Source organism: Triturus cristatus, chromosome 4_1, assembly GCF_964204655.1.
Source record: "Triturus cristatus chromosome 4_1, aTriCri1.1, whole genome shotgun sequence".
In the NCBI taxonomy this organism is placed as follows: Eukaryota; Metazoa; Chordata; class Amphibia; order Caudata; family Salamandridae; genus Triturus; species Triturus cristatus.
Genome location: NC_140585.1, coordinates 465084320 through 465099817, shown reverse-complemented (window position 1 = coordinate 465099817; position 15498 = coordinate 465084320). Strand labels below are relative to the sequence as shown.

Here is a 15498-nt window from a genome sequence, read left to right as displayed (position 1 = left end):
CCTTTGAACACTGTGTTTACTGTACCACTCTTTGTATACTCGACTGTCACTGACAAATGTTGTAAAGCGCTCTGATACCTTCGGGTCTGGCTAGCGCTATATAAAACTCCAAAATAAATAAATAATAATAAAATATTAAAAAGGAAGGATTAGGCCTAGAAAAAGGTTTGATTTTACCAGGTCAAAATTGCAGTTTAAAACTGCCCACACATGCGGCAATGGCAGGCTGAGACAGGTTTGCAAGGCTACTTAAGTTTATAATAGAATATAATCCATATTTGTAAAGCGCACACATATCACCCCTTAAGGTTTCAAGGTGGTGGGGGCCCTCAGAGAGATTAAGGGCTCATTTGCCCAGAGTCACATGGTGCTGAGCTGAGCTACCTCCGGCATTGGGTATTGTACCGTGAGCCCATGCTCTGGAGTCAGCCACTCTGGCCGCTGCGCCACACCTCTTCACTAGTGGGAGGCACAACAAGTGCTGTAACTAATATATAGGCCCTGGTTACAGGTAATACCAATTTACTAGGGGCTTATGAGTAAATTAAATATGCCAATTGGGGAGAAACCGATGTTACCATGTTTACGGAGTGTGCATGCACCTTAGCACTGGTTAGCAGTGGTAAATTGCAGAGTCCCTAGGCCAACAAAAACAAGACCAGAAAAATATGGACGAATAAGGTAACCAGGTCTAGCATCATGGCATTGGAAAATGTTGTTATTGGGGAACTTGTAAATCTAAAAATTGACAGTGATCGAAAGTGGGCTGGCCTATTGCCATATACTGCATGCTCTAGTGAGAAGACGAAAAATGTGAATGGCACAATAACAGATTAATAGATGAAGAGCTCTGATTAAAAGTCTGTATAAGTATATTGTACATATCATTTTAATAAAATGTCCTGGCTAATGTAATGGCATTTGTAAAAGAAAATAGGGAAATGCAGTAGAAGAATATGAGAAAAACCTTCCAGTCTGATACCGTCTATACAGTATGCTGTTACATCCAAACTGCCTTAATCAGTCTCAATATAGTTAACAAAATTAAAAACCAACAATGGAGATTGCTGTGTAGTTGCATATTTTTATACCTCACTAAGGGTTGAAACCAGTAGTTAATTATGACTTGACTAATCCATTTCCTCCAAATGCGATTGTGTGCTGCACAGTCTATTGGACGAATGGCCAATATCTTCTTTGGCAGATTAAAATCCACGGAAATGGAAAAGCAGCCCACAAGAGTGTTAGGTTTTTCTGTAATTAGCAAATGGCAATAGTCCAAGCATCAATATCAAATGTAGGAGTTTTCTTTTAGGCGATTCAACAGTATCCACTTGGCACATCCTTGTGCTATAAGCACAATGAAGCCATGGAGCACCCAACAGTCTTCAACCATCTCATCTTTCTGTGACTCCATCCAGGGCAAACATGCTTAAGTCAAAGAGCAGGTATCTACTTTATTCAACCATAATCAAGCAGGCCACAGAATGGATGACCTCCCCTGGGTCTTCCATTCCATCTCTCTGAGTATTACTGAAAATAGAGAGAAGGGGACAATGGCACAGTTGAATCGAGTACGCAAAGTGTCTCTCACTTCCGCACGCTGGATTTCTTTTATCCTAAATTATATAATACGAGTGGAAATATTGGAGTTCCTGGTGGAAGGACAAGTAGGTTTTGTAAAAATACATTTTCATTCCTACAAAACTCTAAATTAGCACTTACTTGTCCCCCATAGTTTGTGTCCTCTAGCATTTCAATATCGTGGGTCACTGCCCTACCCCCCAAACTCTGCTATCCGAGAGGCCCCTCTACAGAGAGAAAAAAACAAGATTACATTCTGTTTATGTCTAATTACTTTTTCCCTGGAAGTGAATACTCAGATAATCAACCTTGGAGACTATGTGAATTGGTGACCAATTAATCTTGATTTGTCAATTGAACTTCTTTGATAGATTGATAATAATACATTCACTCTTTGCCTAGTTAACTTGCAAGTGTTCTTCAAAGCTGGCATAGGTAGGAAAGGCATCAGACAAAGATTTTAACCTTGTGGAGAAATATAAATCAAAACACTGCCATCAACAAAAAATGACACCAGAGTGGGAAATCCATTGATTGTGTGAAACCTGTTTAGGTCGAGCCTGGGCAGCGCATGCACTGCTCTGCAAGGCATTCTGTAGTGAGGTATGGAATAGAAGCTCTGCCCATATCCTGCCCATCTTTTCAATTGGCTCCAGTTGCTGTCCTTTCAAAATCGTTGCTTTTGATTGATAAATAGCCTTAGAAGTCCCTCTTTGGTACCGCCTTGTTTGCATTTGTTACCTCCCATAAGGACTGGACTTTTTACTTGTGTTGTTACACGGTCTGCTTTATCTACTCTGCGTGCGTTATTTTCTTTTCAGTATTCCACCCACAACATGCTTTCCTAAAAGGCAGCACGCTGCCCGATTTTATTCTTGAAATAGGAATAGCTGCGGGTCCACTTTAACAATAGCGCCGCACCTGTTTATTTAATTCGCAACACGGTCCGCTTTTACTATAGCGGCTGTGCTTTTTTATTTATTTAATTTGCAGTGTGGTCCACTTTAAGTATAGCGGACACTCTTTTTAATTTATTTAATTTTCCAGCGTTTTCTGCTTTAACTTTAGTGGCCTTTATGTATTTTTTTGGGGGGGGGGGTTGGGGGGGGAAGCGCCCTATACTGCTCTTTTACTTTAATGTTGGCTGCACCCCTTTCTTTAGACGCTGCTCACTGTAACCTGAATACAGCGAGAAAGGGGAGCAACCACCATTAAAGTGGTCTTGCATTTGCAAGAGTTTGAGCTATTGGCATTATAAACAGCAATGTGTGTTGGGTTTAAAAACACATAAATAAAAGGCATTGTCGTTTACAATGCCAATAGCTTAAACTCCCGCAAATACGAGACATATTGCATTGAAAATGCTTGTAAAATATTGGCCTCAAATCTTTTTCTCACTACAGTACAGGTCAATAGGTATCATATCTAGACCAGGACCTTCACCTTCTTTTGGAAATGGAATGGGACAAGGACGAATGGGAAGCACAAATGAACATGAATTAGCAAAGAGGCAGAAGGTGTGCGGGCAGTTACTTTTTGAGAACAGACAAGCTGGGGGCAGGGCAGCCATACTTTGTATGTGTGCAAGAATGATCAGAGGGTTTTTTCAACACATCCACAAAATGCTGTGGACTAATACTAACACTGATGAACATTCATGTAGGCCAATGCCGAAAGCCAGCTGATCCTCAGTAGCCAGTGGCTGAAGGGGGTTGTTCAAAAGAGATTACTCATTATGTATAAGTATGTATGTGTTAGACCTACATCCTTGGTGTGGTATTCCCCCAAACGTTTTGCCTTAACTCCTCCTATTTTGCTGAATTATATTTGTTGTCTTTAGGACTCTGTGCACTTTGCCACTGCTAACCAGTGCTAAAGTGCTTGTGCTTTCTCCTTCAAACATGACAAAAGTGGCTTACACCAAATTGTCACATGTACTTGTAAGTCCCTAGTAAATGGAATTACATGTACCCAGACCTGAAAGTTAAATGCTACTAGTAGGCATGCAGCACTCATGCAATTTAAACTGCCATTTCTACTTGGCAAACTAAATATTCTTTCATGCCTAAACTTTCCTTTTCAATACATATAAGTCACCCTTATGGTGAACCTTAGAGCCTCATAGGGCAGAGTGCATTATGTGTAAATAGTAGGATATGTGTACTTTAGTTTTACATGTACTGGCAGTGACAAACTCCTAAAGTCTTATCTCTCACATTGACTGGGTTATCTTTTTACATGTAATTAATAATAACTTAGGATTGGAAGCAAACAGGGATATGCTGTTTATACTGAATTAATTTTAATTTAAAATAAAATCCTCTTTTATGTTTAAAGCAAAATAATCTGACACCTGGCCTGCCCTGTCTTTTGGCATCCAGACAATTTGGAACATTGACAGAGGAAGGGGAAGAACTTTCCGTAACCAGATGTCGGGGTAGGACAGGGAATCCCCCAGCACAAAGGCTGACACTAGGAATAAATACTGGACCTCCGGAGTCACTCTTCAGGACACCCCTGGACTTGTGGACATTACAGAATAAGGACTGCCCAGAACTGCTCCTTGAAGTCTGAGAAGGAAGACTGGAAATGCTTACCTACATCCCAGGCTAACCTTAGTGACTCCAATGATCAGTTAGCTGACTTCCTATGTGTGCTACAGGGACATCAGCTCTGGAGCACCCCCCCCCCCGCAACTGCCCAGATGACCTGCTGCAATTGCAGTTGGGTCTGCCTGAGCCCTGCGGGCCTCTTCTGAAGTGAGTTCCTTTCTCCAAGAGTGCCTCCCCCAAGGTCCCGGAACCCTGGCTGGAATCAGTCTGAGCTTCTCCAAGGACGAAAAGATGAAATCCTGAAGGTTGGACCTTTCACGACCGCAAACGGGCCCTTTGTGCCAAGACTCTGCTGCCCTTAACAACTGCCAGTGCGAACCTCCATGGAGACCTTCTTATCGTACTACAGTGACCACGAGGAACGACCTGCAATGCAAGATCCGCACTCCACACTACTGCAACAACAGCTGGCAGTGACTGCCAACACGAAGCCCCAGCAATGACCATCTTTGACACCCAAATGGCTCTTCATGCTACAGCTTTAACAGACCACAATGCCCAGCCTGCTCTTCATGCTACAGCGACAACCATCCACAACGCTCTACCTGCTCTTCACGGCCTCCTCCACCGCGAACGTAACTCTTTGTGCCTCACTATGAGAAGGTAACATTTTCAGTAGGACTAACCTGGTCCCTGCCTCTGACCTGTGCCCCATCGTGGTCGGCCTGAACTCATGACTTTCCCGTGGGTTAGTATGACCAGATGACCCCGAGTGGCGCTTTGTGATTTTTGGTGCTATTATCACTTAAAAACTTTGAAATTGCAAATCTCTGGTTCTACTGATTGGACTTTAGTTGTTTTGATGTAATGTTAATCATAAAAAGAAACTCTATTTTTCTAAATTGGTTTGGGATTTTTCTTCTGTTGTGTTTTTGCAGTTTGTGTACTACATAAATAATTTATACGTTTCCTCCAAGTTAAGTCTGACTGTTTTTGTGCAAAGTTACCAGAGGGTTAACCACAGGTTGATGTGGTGACTTTTCTGGTTCTCCCTGACAAGGATTGTAGTTGTTGCCTGAGTGAGTGGGATACATTACTTGTGTATGTGCAGTGCTACTCAATGATTTTGAGCAAAACTAAAAATCCCATATAATTAATCTGACTTCAGATTCACCTTCTTTTTAACTTCTTCTCGACTGGCTATTTTCTCTGCTTCCAAATGTTAACCCATGCTTGCCTGACTTGTGCACCTGCAACGCATGCCTGCAAGCATGGAGATGGATCTCAACAACCTGGAGAGCTACAGTATGGCTGTTCTGAAAGGATTTTGCAGGGACTGCCAGTAAACAGGAGCTCAAAAGGCAGAAGCTCCAGAAAGCCCTCAGGGCCTAGGAGGAGGCCCACCAGTTGCAAACTACAGCAAAGGAGCAAGAGAATGATGAGAATATGGAGGAGCAGGAGGAGGAAATAATAGAAAAGACAGATGAAAATGCTCTGACCATGGCGTCGGAGGACAACTTGCCCTGAGGAGTGAGGCTCTATGCAAGAGCGGTGTCTCCTCCCAACACCTGTCTCCTGAGGAACTGAAGGACAGAAGGGCTGGAGGGAAAGGCAGATAAGGCTGTAGATGGCTAAGCTTAAAGTGGAGGGTACCAAAGAGGAGGCAGCTGCCAAGTGGGCCTTGGAGGAGTGGAGGGCTGAGGCAACAATTGCCTTAGCCAAGGAGAAGACTGAGACTGAGAGAGCCCTAGCCAAGGAGAAATGCAAAAAGAACTATTGATGGACGGAATGCAGAACAATGTCATACATTCACCCCAGTACAGAGATGTGGGCCTAAATCCATCGTTTTTATGCTCAACATGCCATTCCAGTTTGGAGCCAGCCATATGCAAATCAGTCTTGACCCTGTGCCCAGTGGGAACAGTCCAGTCCGAACTGCCAGGCCAGGTCCTCCCTGGACTGGAAACAAGCATCCTAGGACCGGTTTCGGGGTTTCACCTCTCTTCAGCCAGGATAGCTTGATTCCAGTGGCATGGAGAGCATGGGACTCACGTCTGAGCATACCCGTCCCACTCGGGGTGACAAATGCAAAAAGAACTATTGATGGACAGAATGCAGAACAATGTCATGCATTCACCCCAGTACAGAGATCTGGGCCTAAATCCATCGTTTTTTCGCTCACCATGCCATTCCAGTTTGGACCCAGCCCATATGCAAATCAGTCTTGACCATGTGCCCAATTGGAACAGTCCAGCCCCAACTGCCAGGCCAGGTCCTCCCTGGACTGGAAACAAGCATCCTAGGACCGGTTTCGGGGTTTCACCCCTCTTCAGCCAGGATAGCTTGATTCCAGTGGCATGGACAGCACGGGACTCACGTCTGAGCATACCCGTCCCACTCGGGGTGACAAATGCAAAAAGAACTATTGATGGACAGAATGCAGAACAAGGGAGGACCTGGCTTGGCAGTTCGGGCTGGACTGTTCCCATGAGGCACAGGGTCAAGACTGATTTGCATATGGCCAGGTCTAAACTGGGGTGGCATGGTGAGCAAAATAATGATGGATTTAACCTAGATCTCTTGACTGGGGGAGAATGTTTTGATTTGTTCTGCATTTCGTCCATCAATTGTGTGTCTTTTGCTAGCCAAGGAGAAGGCTGAAGCCGAAAGGACCTTAGCAGAGAGGCAACTGTTGTTGGTCATGAAGCAAGCCTCAAAGAGCTGGACAAAAAGGCGAAGCAGCACACTGAGTCCATCAGTGATTGCGGTAGCGACAATCTTGTGTCACATGGAGACAGGAGGACCCACATCCACAAGGACCTTGTGCCTAGCTTTGTTGTGGGGGATAACATACCCAAGTGGATTGAGGCGTATGAAGTAGTTCTGGAGAGTCATAGAGTCCCTGATGAGGATTGAAGAGCCAGTCTCTGGTGGTATATACCTTATGAGGAAAGGGATTCTCTGCTACCCTAAGGAAGGGTGGCGGGATAAAGTACCCTCTCATGAAGGAAGCCCTTGCCAGGAAGTATGGCCACACCCCTCAAAAGTATAGGTTGAAGTTCAGGGACAATCAGACGCTGCCCCATTAGTCTTGGGTAGATTGTGTAGATTACATTTGGAAGGCACTGGATGGTTGGGTGAACGGGCGTGACATGAGTGAGTACAATAAGCTGTACAATTTGATTCCAAGAGAGCACATGTTCAGGAGTTGTTTTCCGGAGCTCCGCTAACACCTAATAAATAGCAAGCTCACTGATCCTAGGAAGCTTGCCATGTAGGCGGGCCTCTAGCTTAGCATCAGGATTCACAAGAAGGAATCTCGGGGGGGATCACTAAAAGGGTGGACTGGCTCCCCGCCATAAGAAAGACAAAAGGCAAAAATAAAAACAAAGAATTTTCCAAAGGTCCCCCAAACATTTCTGTTAGAATGGGGGTCTCTAGTTGGAAGAGGTAGGTACCTTGGTCCAAATAGGGACCCTTGCGTCTAGCTAGGGTAAGGGGGATGCACTTCTAAAATGACCCCTGCTCATGCCCTTGGTAGCTTTGCACAAGCAGACAAGCTCATCTCAGAGGCAGTGTGTAAAGCATTTGTGAACACATACAGTAATGTGAAAACACTGCAAATGCACACCACACCAGTTTAGAAAAGTAAGTAATCTTTATCTAAACCAAAACAAGACCAAATGACAAAAATCCACAATACAGTAATAAAAATATGACTTTCAGATGGTAGAAATAGTTCAGTTCAAATCAAAATGCAGATGCAACACTTTTCCCACAAGGTACCTGGGATGCCTCACGCAAACAAACAAAATGGGCCGCAGGGAAGGTGATGCGTCGGTTCTTTACACTCAGGGAAGTTGATGCGTCGGTTCCTTGCTCCGGGGGAGGTGATGCGTCGGTTCCTTACTGCTGCGCAGGGGAGGTGATGTGTTGGATACTTACCGGAGAGGAGGTGATGCGTCGGTTTCTTACTGCGTGGGGAGGTGATGCATTGGTTTCTTGCTGCGTCCCCCAATGATGCGACAAACTTGGCACCTCGATGCGATGCGGCGATCCAGGACGAAGCATGGATTCTTCCAGCTCCCAGCAGTTGAAAACAACAGGAGGCACCTCTTTGCAGGTCAGAGCTCCCAGCAAGGAAGTTCAGGGGAGCTAGTGGTGACGTCTTTGTGTCTCTGATTCTTCAGAACAGAAGGCAAGCTCAGTTTAAAGCCCTTGGAGATCTTCCTCAAGCAGGGGACACATCAAACAGCAAAGTCCTTTTTTCATTTCCTTGGCAGCAAGTAGCCACTGTAGGCCAACCCCAGACAGCAAACAGCACAGGGGCAGTATTCCTCCTCAACTTCTCCGGGTCTTGTTCTTGGCAAAGGGTTCTCTTGATTCCCAGAAGTGATCTAAAAGTCTGAGGTCTGGGCCCCTCTTTTCATCTTTTCATATCCAAAATTCCTTTGTTCTCTGAAGGCAGAGAGTGTCTGTACCCAGTCAAAACTAGTTCTGTAAGGATTTTTGCAAGTGTACAACAACCTCCATTGTCAGTGTGAGTTCTGACTCCAGACACACCACAGGGGGGCGGAGCTGTCATTGTGGAAGGCAGGCACAGCCCTATTCAGGTACAGGTGCTACTCCTCCCACCACTCTAAATGCAGACCAGGCCTATTCATTCCAGCCCTGACTCATCAGACTTCTGGAGCCGCTGCCTCTCTCCAGCCCCTGTCATCCAGAAGCCAGACATTCAATACATAAACCCAGCAGAGGCACACTGGATAGTTAGGCAAGAAAAAACCTACTTTCTAAAAGTGGTATTTTCAAACACAGAATGCAAAAATCACCCGCACTAAAAGATGCACTTTAACATTCTAAGTTCAGGCATACTAAACTTTATTTTTCTACCTTGTTCCCAGGGCCAGTTGTGTTTATAAGATGTTATTAAAAAACTCCCTATTCTGTCCTATGGGAACAGGTAGCCTTGCAATAGTGAACAACAAAATTGGCAGTATTTCACTATCAGGACATGCCACACACATCAAGGCATGTCCTACCTTTCACTTACACAGGGGTACCTTGGGCCTACCTTAGGGGTGACTAATATGTAGAAAAGGGAAGGTTTAGGGACTGGCAAGTGTGTGCACTCGTCAAGTCGACATGGCAGTCCAGACTGCACACAGGCCCTGCAATGGCAGGCCAGAGTTACATTTTACAGGCTGCTTCTATGGGTGGCACTATCAGTGCTGCACCCCACTAGCTGCATTTGATTTACAGGCCCTGGGCACACACAGTGCCCTATACTAGAGTCTGACAAGTAAATCAAATATGCCAATCATGGAATCACTAATCCACAACAACAATTTGCAAAGGGAGCACTTGCACTTTGGCACTGAACAGTGGCAAAGTGCCCAAAGCATCTAGACCAGCAAAACAGAGTCTAACACACATCAAAAATACAGGAGGCAAAGGCAAAAATGCAAGGGAGACCCACACCAATAGTGCCAGGTCTAACACGTGTTCCCTCCAGCTGGAATGTGGGGAGAACTACCCACCCTCTTGGGATTTCTCTTCACTAAGGCGGAAAAACCTGGACAGACCATCAGCATTGACGTGTTCTGTACCAGGGCGGTGTTCCACCGTGAAGTCCATCCTCTATAGGGAAATGGACCACCTCAACAGCTTTGGGTTCTCACCCCTCATCTGCATCAACCATCACTTGGGAAGTGAGTCCCAAACAAGTATGGCCTCAGCTTCTTCAGCGCCTAGACCACAGCAAATGCCTCACACTCAATCGCACTCCATCTCTGTTCCTGTGGAATTAACCTCCTAATAATGAAGTCTACAGGTTGGTATAGGCCCTCTTCATTCAGCTGTGAGATCACAGCCTCCACACCATGCTCTGAAGCATCTGTCTGCACAATGAACTCTTCTGAGAAGTTAGGTGCCTTAAGCATGGGCTCCGTGCACATGGCAGATTTCAGGGCATCAAAAGATTTCTGGCAGGCGTCAATCCAGTTCACTTTCTTGGACTGCTTCCTGGAAGTCAGCTCTGTCAAGGGGGCAACAATGGTGCCATACCCACTGAAAAATCTCCTGTAATACCCTTAGAGTCCTAAAAAGGCTCTCACCTCTGGGTCATGGGAGGTTCCCAAGCCAGAATGGTTTCAATCTTGGGCTGTAGGGGCGCCACCAGGCTGCTCCCCACCTGGTGTCCCAAGTACACAACTAAAACCTGCCCGATCTGGCACTTACTCACTTTGATCGTCAGGCCTGCCCTCTGCAGAGCCTTCAAAATTGCCCAGAAGTGGTGCAGATGTTCTTCCCAAGTTGCACTGAACACTGCAATGTTGTTTAGGTAGGCGGCACTGAAATCCTCCAGCCCAACCAGCACCTGGTTGACCAACCTCTGAAAGGTAGCAGGGGCATTCTTCATCCCAAAGGGCATCACCCGGGATTGGTACTGCCTATCTGGTGTGGAGAATGCTGACCTCTCTCTTGCCCCATCATTTAAGGCGATCTGCCAGTACCCAGACGTTAAGTCAAACGTACTGAGGCACTGGCCAGCCCCCAACCAATCGTTGAGCTCATCAGCTCTGGGAATGGGGTGCGCATCAGTCATGGTGACTGAATTGAGCCCTCGGCAGACCACACAGAACCAAAGTACTGTCGTGGCACCGGGTGTGGTAGCCTTTGGGACAAAGACCACTGGGCTGGCCTAAGCTCTGTTTGAGGGCTCAATCACCCCTAGCGCTAACATCTTGGAGACTTCCTCCCTGATGCAAGCTCTGACCCTGTCAGTCACTCTGTAAATCTTATGTTTTACTGGAGGACTGTCCCCAGTGTCCACATCATGGATGCACCACTGAGCGACACCGGGGGTCAGGAAGAACAGATCTGATAACTGTCCCAACAGTTGGCAGCAGTCACTCTGTTGTTCAGGAGTCAGGGCGGGAGAGAGGTTCACACCATCCACTGACCAATCTTGTTCCTTTGCAGACAGGAGGTCAGGAAGAGGCTCAGTCTCCTCTTTCATTCCAGCATCTGCTGCTAGGAGAATGCCCCCTTTTAACCACTCCAAGTGAGGCTTCAGGCGGTTCATAATCAGGACCCACAAATGGTTCCTAAGAGACTGTAAGTACTCTTGCACTCCACCACCTCAAATGGTCCTGTCTACTTATCCTGGAGCGCACAAGGCGCCACTGGGGCCATGACTCGTATTTTTTTGTCCAGGCTGAAACTTGATCAGAGTGGCATTCTGATCATACCACGGTTTCATCTCCTCCTGGCTGGCTTCCAGATTCGCCTGAGCGAGTTGTCTGAAGAGCTTAGTCTGGTTTCTGAAGGCCAGCATGTAGCTATATACATTCTGGGGAGGTTTTTGGTAGCTTTTACCCAGCCTTCTTTCATCAGACTCAGAGGTCCTCTTACAGGATGGCCATACAGCAGCTCAAAGGGACGGAACATTAAGGACTTCTGGGGCACCTCTCTGTAAGCAAACAAAAGGCATGGTAAGAGGACATCCCACTTACATCTCATGGGTTCACCAAGACCCATAATCATGCCCTTCAGGGTCCGGTTGAATCTCTCAACCAGCCCATTACCTTTGGGGGTGGTTAGGAGTGGTGATCTTGTAGGTTACAATGCACTCCTGCCACAGGAATTTTATATACTTAGATACGAAGTTGGTACCATGGTTGGACACCACCACTCTGGGGAACCCCACATGGGAGAAAATCCGAATCAATGCACGACCCACCACAGGGGCCGTCACAGTCCAGAGAGTGATGGCTTCTGGGTACTGGGTGGCATGGTCCACCAAGACCGGGATGAACCTGTTGCCCATGGCTGTCTTGGGATCCAAAGGCCCCACAATGTCAATTCCCACCCTCTCAAAGGGGGTGCTGATCACAGGGAAAGCTTTGAGAGGAACCTTATACTTCCTCCCACTCTTGCCACTTGCCTGGCAAGACCTACATTGAGTATTAGAGTGCTTGTGCATCTGTGGCCAGTACAAGTGGGTGACAAGCCTTTCAAAGGTCTTGCCTTGCCCCAAATGCCCTGCCAAAGGCACATCATGAGCCAGACTCTGTAGGAGGCTCAGAAGCGCTGGGGTACCATCAGCACATGGGCTGACCCAAGCTCAGCAACCTCAGGTTCTCTATACAGAAGACCATTCTCCCAGTGTATCCAATGTGATCCACACTGATTTCCTGCTGCCTGGTTTGTAGCCTGTTGCCACAAACCAACAAGAGAAGGGCACTTCTGCTGCTCCTGGCAGAATTCCTCCCTGGTGGGGCCTCCTTCCTGCTGCCAATGGGTCAGCCCAGGCAGGTCCCCCAGTTCAGCCACGTGTTCCCCTGTAGGCTCCAGGGCATCCCCCTCAAGGTTTGCCTCTTCCTGGACCGTGGGAACTTCGGGGCCAGTTTCCCATGCCCCCTGCCTCTTCTCTTTCTGGCAGGCACCTGGGCCACTCTTTCAGGCTCCAGGTCGTCTTGAATGCCATTACCGGCCACCATGGACCGAGTGGTCACACATGCCCACTCAGGTAGACCCAACATCTCTAAATGAGACCTCTGCTCCACCTCTGCACAAGTGGAGCTATCCAAATCATTGCCTAGCAGACAGTCAACAGGCATGGCTGGCCTCATAGATACTTTCAAGGTACCTGGGACCCCCCCCCCCCCCACTCAAAGGGAACCTGTGCCACTTTGCAGAGGCACTCTAAATTGTCAGCAGCAACTACTGGGTAGAATGTGTTGTGGCCTACCTGCTCTGCAGTCACCAGCCGACAACTGACAGCTCTCACACTGGCTCCGGTGTCTCTCAGAGCCTCCACACTATGGCCATTGATGGTCACCCACTGCCTGTACTTTTTAGTGTTATCAGGCAGATGAGCCCTAGGGACCATCTCACTGTCCCCTAAAGAGACCAGGGACATCTCTGTGGGACCCCACCCACCTTGGTCACCCAACTCCTCCCCCAAGGCTACACTAGCCAGTTCCCAGGGCGGTGCACAAGTGGGTGCGGTTGTAACCGTTTTGGAACACTTAGGATCCCCCCGGCAGTGACCCACCTGACCACAACTAAAACAGGTCTGAACGGGCTTACTGTAGGGACCCATGGTTTCTTCTCAGTGGGAGGCTGGGAACCCTTACCTTGGTTCCCTTGAGGATTGCTTTGGGGCCATTTTTGGAACTCCTTCTGTTTACCCTTGTCCCCCCCACTCTTCTGCTGGGGACCCTGCCCACCTTTGGCAGAGTCTCCCACACGACCCTTTTGGGCCCTGGTGCTGACCCAGTGGTCCGCCTCCACAGCAAGCTTTCTGAGGCAGTCAGCTTACTGTCAATCAAGTGCTGGCATAGCTCTGGAAAACAATTATCTGACAAGTCCTCCCATGCAACCAAATCATAGAGCCCCTGCAAATCCTTCACTTGCTACCCTTCACCCAACCATCCAATTTATTTAAATTTATTTATTTATTTATTTTAAAGGTTTTATATAGCGCTGGCTGTACCCGGGGGTGTCAGAGCGCTTTACATAAGTGTAGATAGTACAGGCATAATACAATTATACATAGTGTAGAGGTCACATAGGTCAGGTTATGAAGAACAGGTAGCATAATGCCAATTAGAAAATGTCAAACTAAAAGAGAAAGAAACATAAATAAATTGGATATATGTAATCAAATTATGATATAGTGGCCTGAGATGGAGGGATGCTAGGTGGTAGGAAGGTGGAGGTGAGGCGTGAATGGGGATAGAGAGAAATTAGACAAATAGAGGGGTAGTAATTAAGAGGAGGGAAGTATGGAAGGAAGAGGGGAAGAAAAGGGGAAGGCGGGGAGGGAAAAGGAGGAGAAAGGGAGAGAGAAGGGAAAAGTATGGAAAGGAAATGATTATGGAATCCAGTATTTCTTGAGCAAGTGTTGTTTGAGGTCTTTTTTAAAGCTGATGTAGGAGGGGTTACAGCGCATGTCTTTAGGGAGGGCTTTCCAGATGCTGGGGGCATATCCGGAGAAGAGCGAGATTGTGTGGATTTCTTTTTTGTCAGGGGAGGGACAAGGAGGACCCCTCTCCGGAACCCCAAAAGTTCACCTTATCCCACTCAAATCTGTGCTAAACCTGGCGGCCAGGTGCTCTGCGAAAGTAGGACACATACTCCACCCAAGTACACCCCAGCTTCTTGCAGTTTCTAAATTTCTACCTATACAGCTCATGGGTCAACCCATACCTGGCTATCAAGGCTTCCTTCATTGGGGCATAGGACATCTGATCCTCAGTGGGCAAAGCTAGCAATGTCTCCCTTCCTTCACTGATAAAGCGGCCCCACAACCACACTCCCCAATCCCTCTCAGGGACTCTGTGGGACCTCATCGCTACCTCATGAGACTTGAACCATTGACCAATGTCCTCATGCTTCATGAAATCCTTAATAACTTCTTTGGGGATGTATACCTTCCATTCTCTATGCACTGATGGTGTGCAGCCACAATTGGGATTGGACTCTAATCTCTTTGCCTTTAGATCCAGCTCTCTCAACCCTTTATCATGCTCTAAGAGCATCCTTTTCCCCTCCAGGGCTGATTTCTCCCTCTGAAATGCCAACTCCTTATCCTCCTTCCCAAGCCTGAACTTTGTGAGCTCCAGCTCATGCATCCTGTTTTTCTCCCTGTCCACCAGCTCTTCTGCTAGAGGCAGCCCCTTTGAAGAGATACTGCTGGCCCCCCGGGAAGGTACCCTCCCACCAGGCAGACCCAATAGCCCATTTTGCTGCTCCTCCAAATCCTCTCCCTCCACCATAGGCTCTTCGGCATGCTCACTGGCATTCTTTGACTCCAACCAGGCCCTCAATGCGTTTTGGAATTCCACCTTTCTGGTGGGGCCTCTTACAGAAATTCTGAAGTTTTTGCAGACAGCTTTAAGTTGTGGCACAGTGTAGGTATCAACCTTCTCCTCTTCAAATTCAATATCAACAGATGCAAGTGATGCTGGCTTTGACATGATGAAGATTAGCAGTTCTCAGTTGCAAGAAGAAAAAATATTCCCAAAGAAAAAGTCCTACCAAATGTATGTGGTTGTGTAATGGTCTGCACTATACTATTAGTGTACACCTATCACTATATGTAAGACACAAATGCAAGTCCAGATCCTCACCGCTGACCATCAATGTTAGAAAAGGGGGTCTCTAGTTGGCAGAGGTAGGTACCTTGGTCCAAATAGCACCCTTGTTTCTATTCCGGGTAAGGAGGATACACTTCTAAAATAACCCCTGCTCACCCCCTTGGTAGCTTGGCACAAGCAGACAGGCTCATTTCAGAGGCAGTGTGTAAAGCATTTGTGAACACATACAGCAACACAGTAAAACACTACAATGG

General features: G+C 47.0%; 1 protein-coding gene and 1 pseudogene across 1 annotated transcript in view; one reads left to right on the top strand and one right to left on the bottom strand.

Annotated features, from left to right (window-relative positions):
- LOC146855126 (uncharacterized) overlaps positions 1-14923 on the bottom strand; it is a 43560-nt pseudogene extending 28637 nt beyond the window's left edge.
- Positions 1-15498, top strand: part of SLC15A5 (solute carrier family 15 member 5) — a 374719-nt gene that overhangs the window by 130943 nt on the left and 228278 nt on the right. The gene's annotated exons all lie outside the window — the stretch shown is intronic.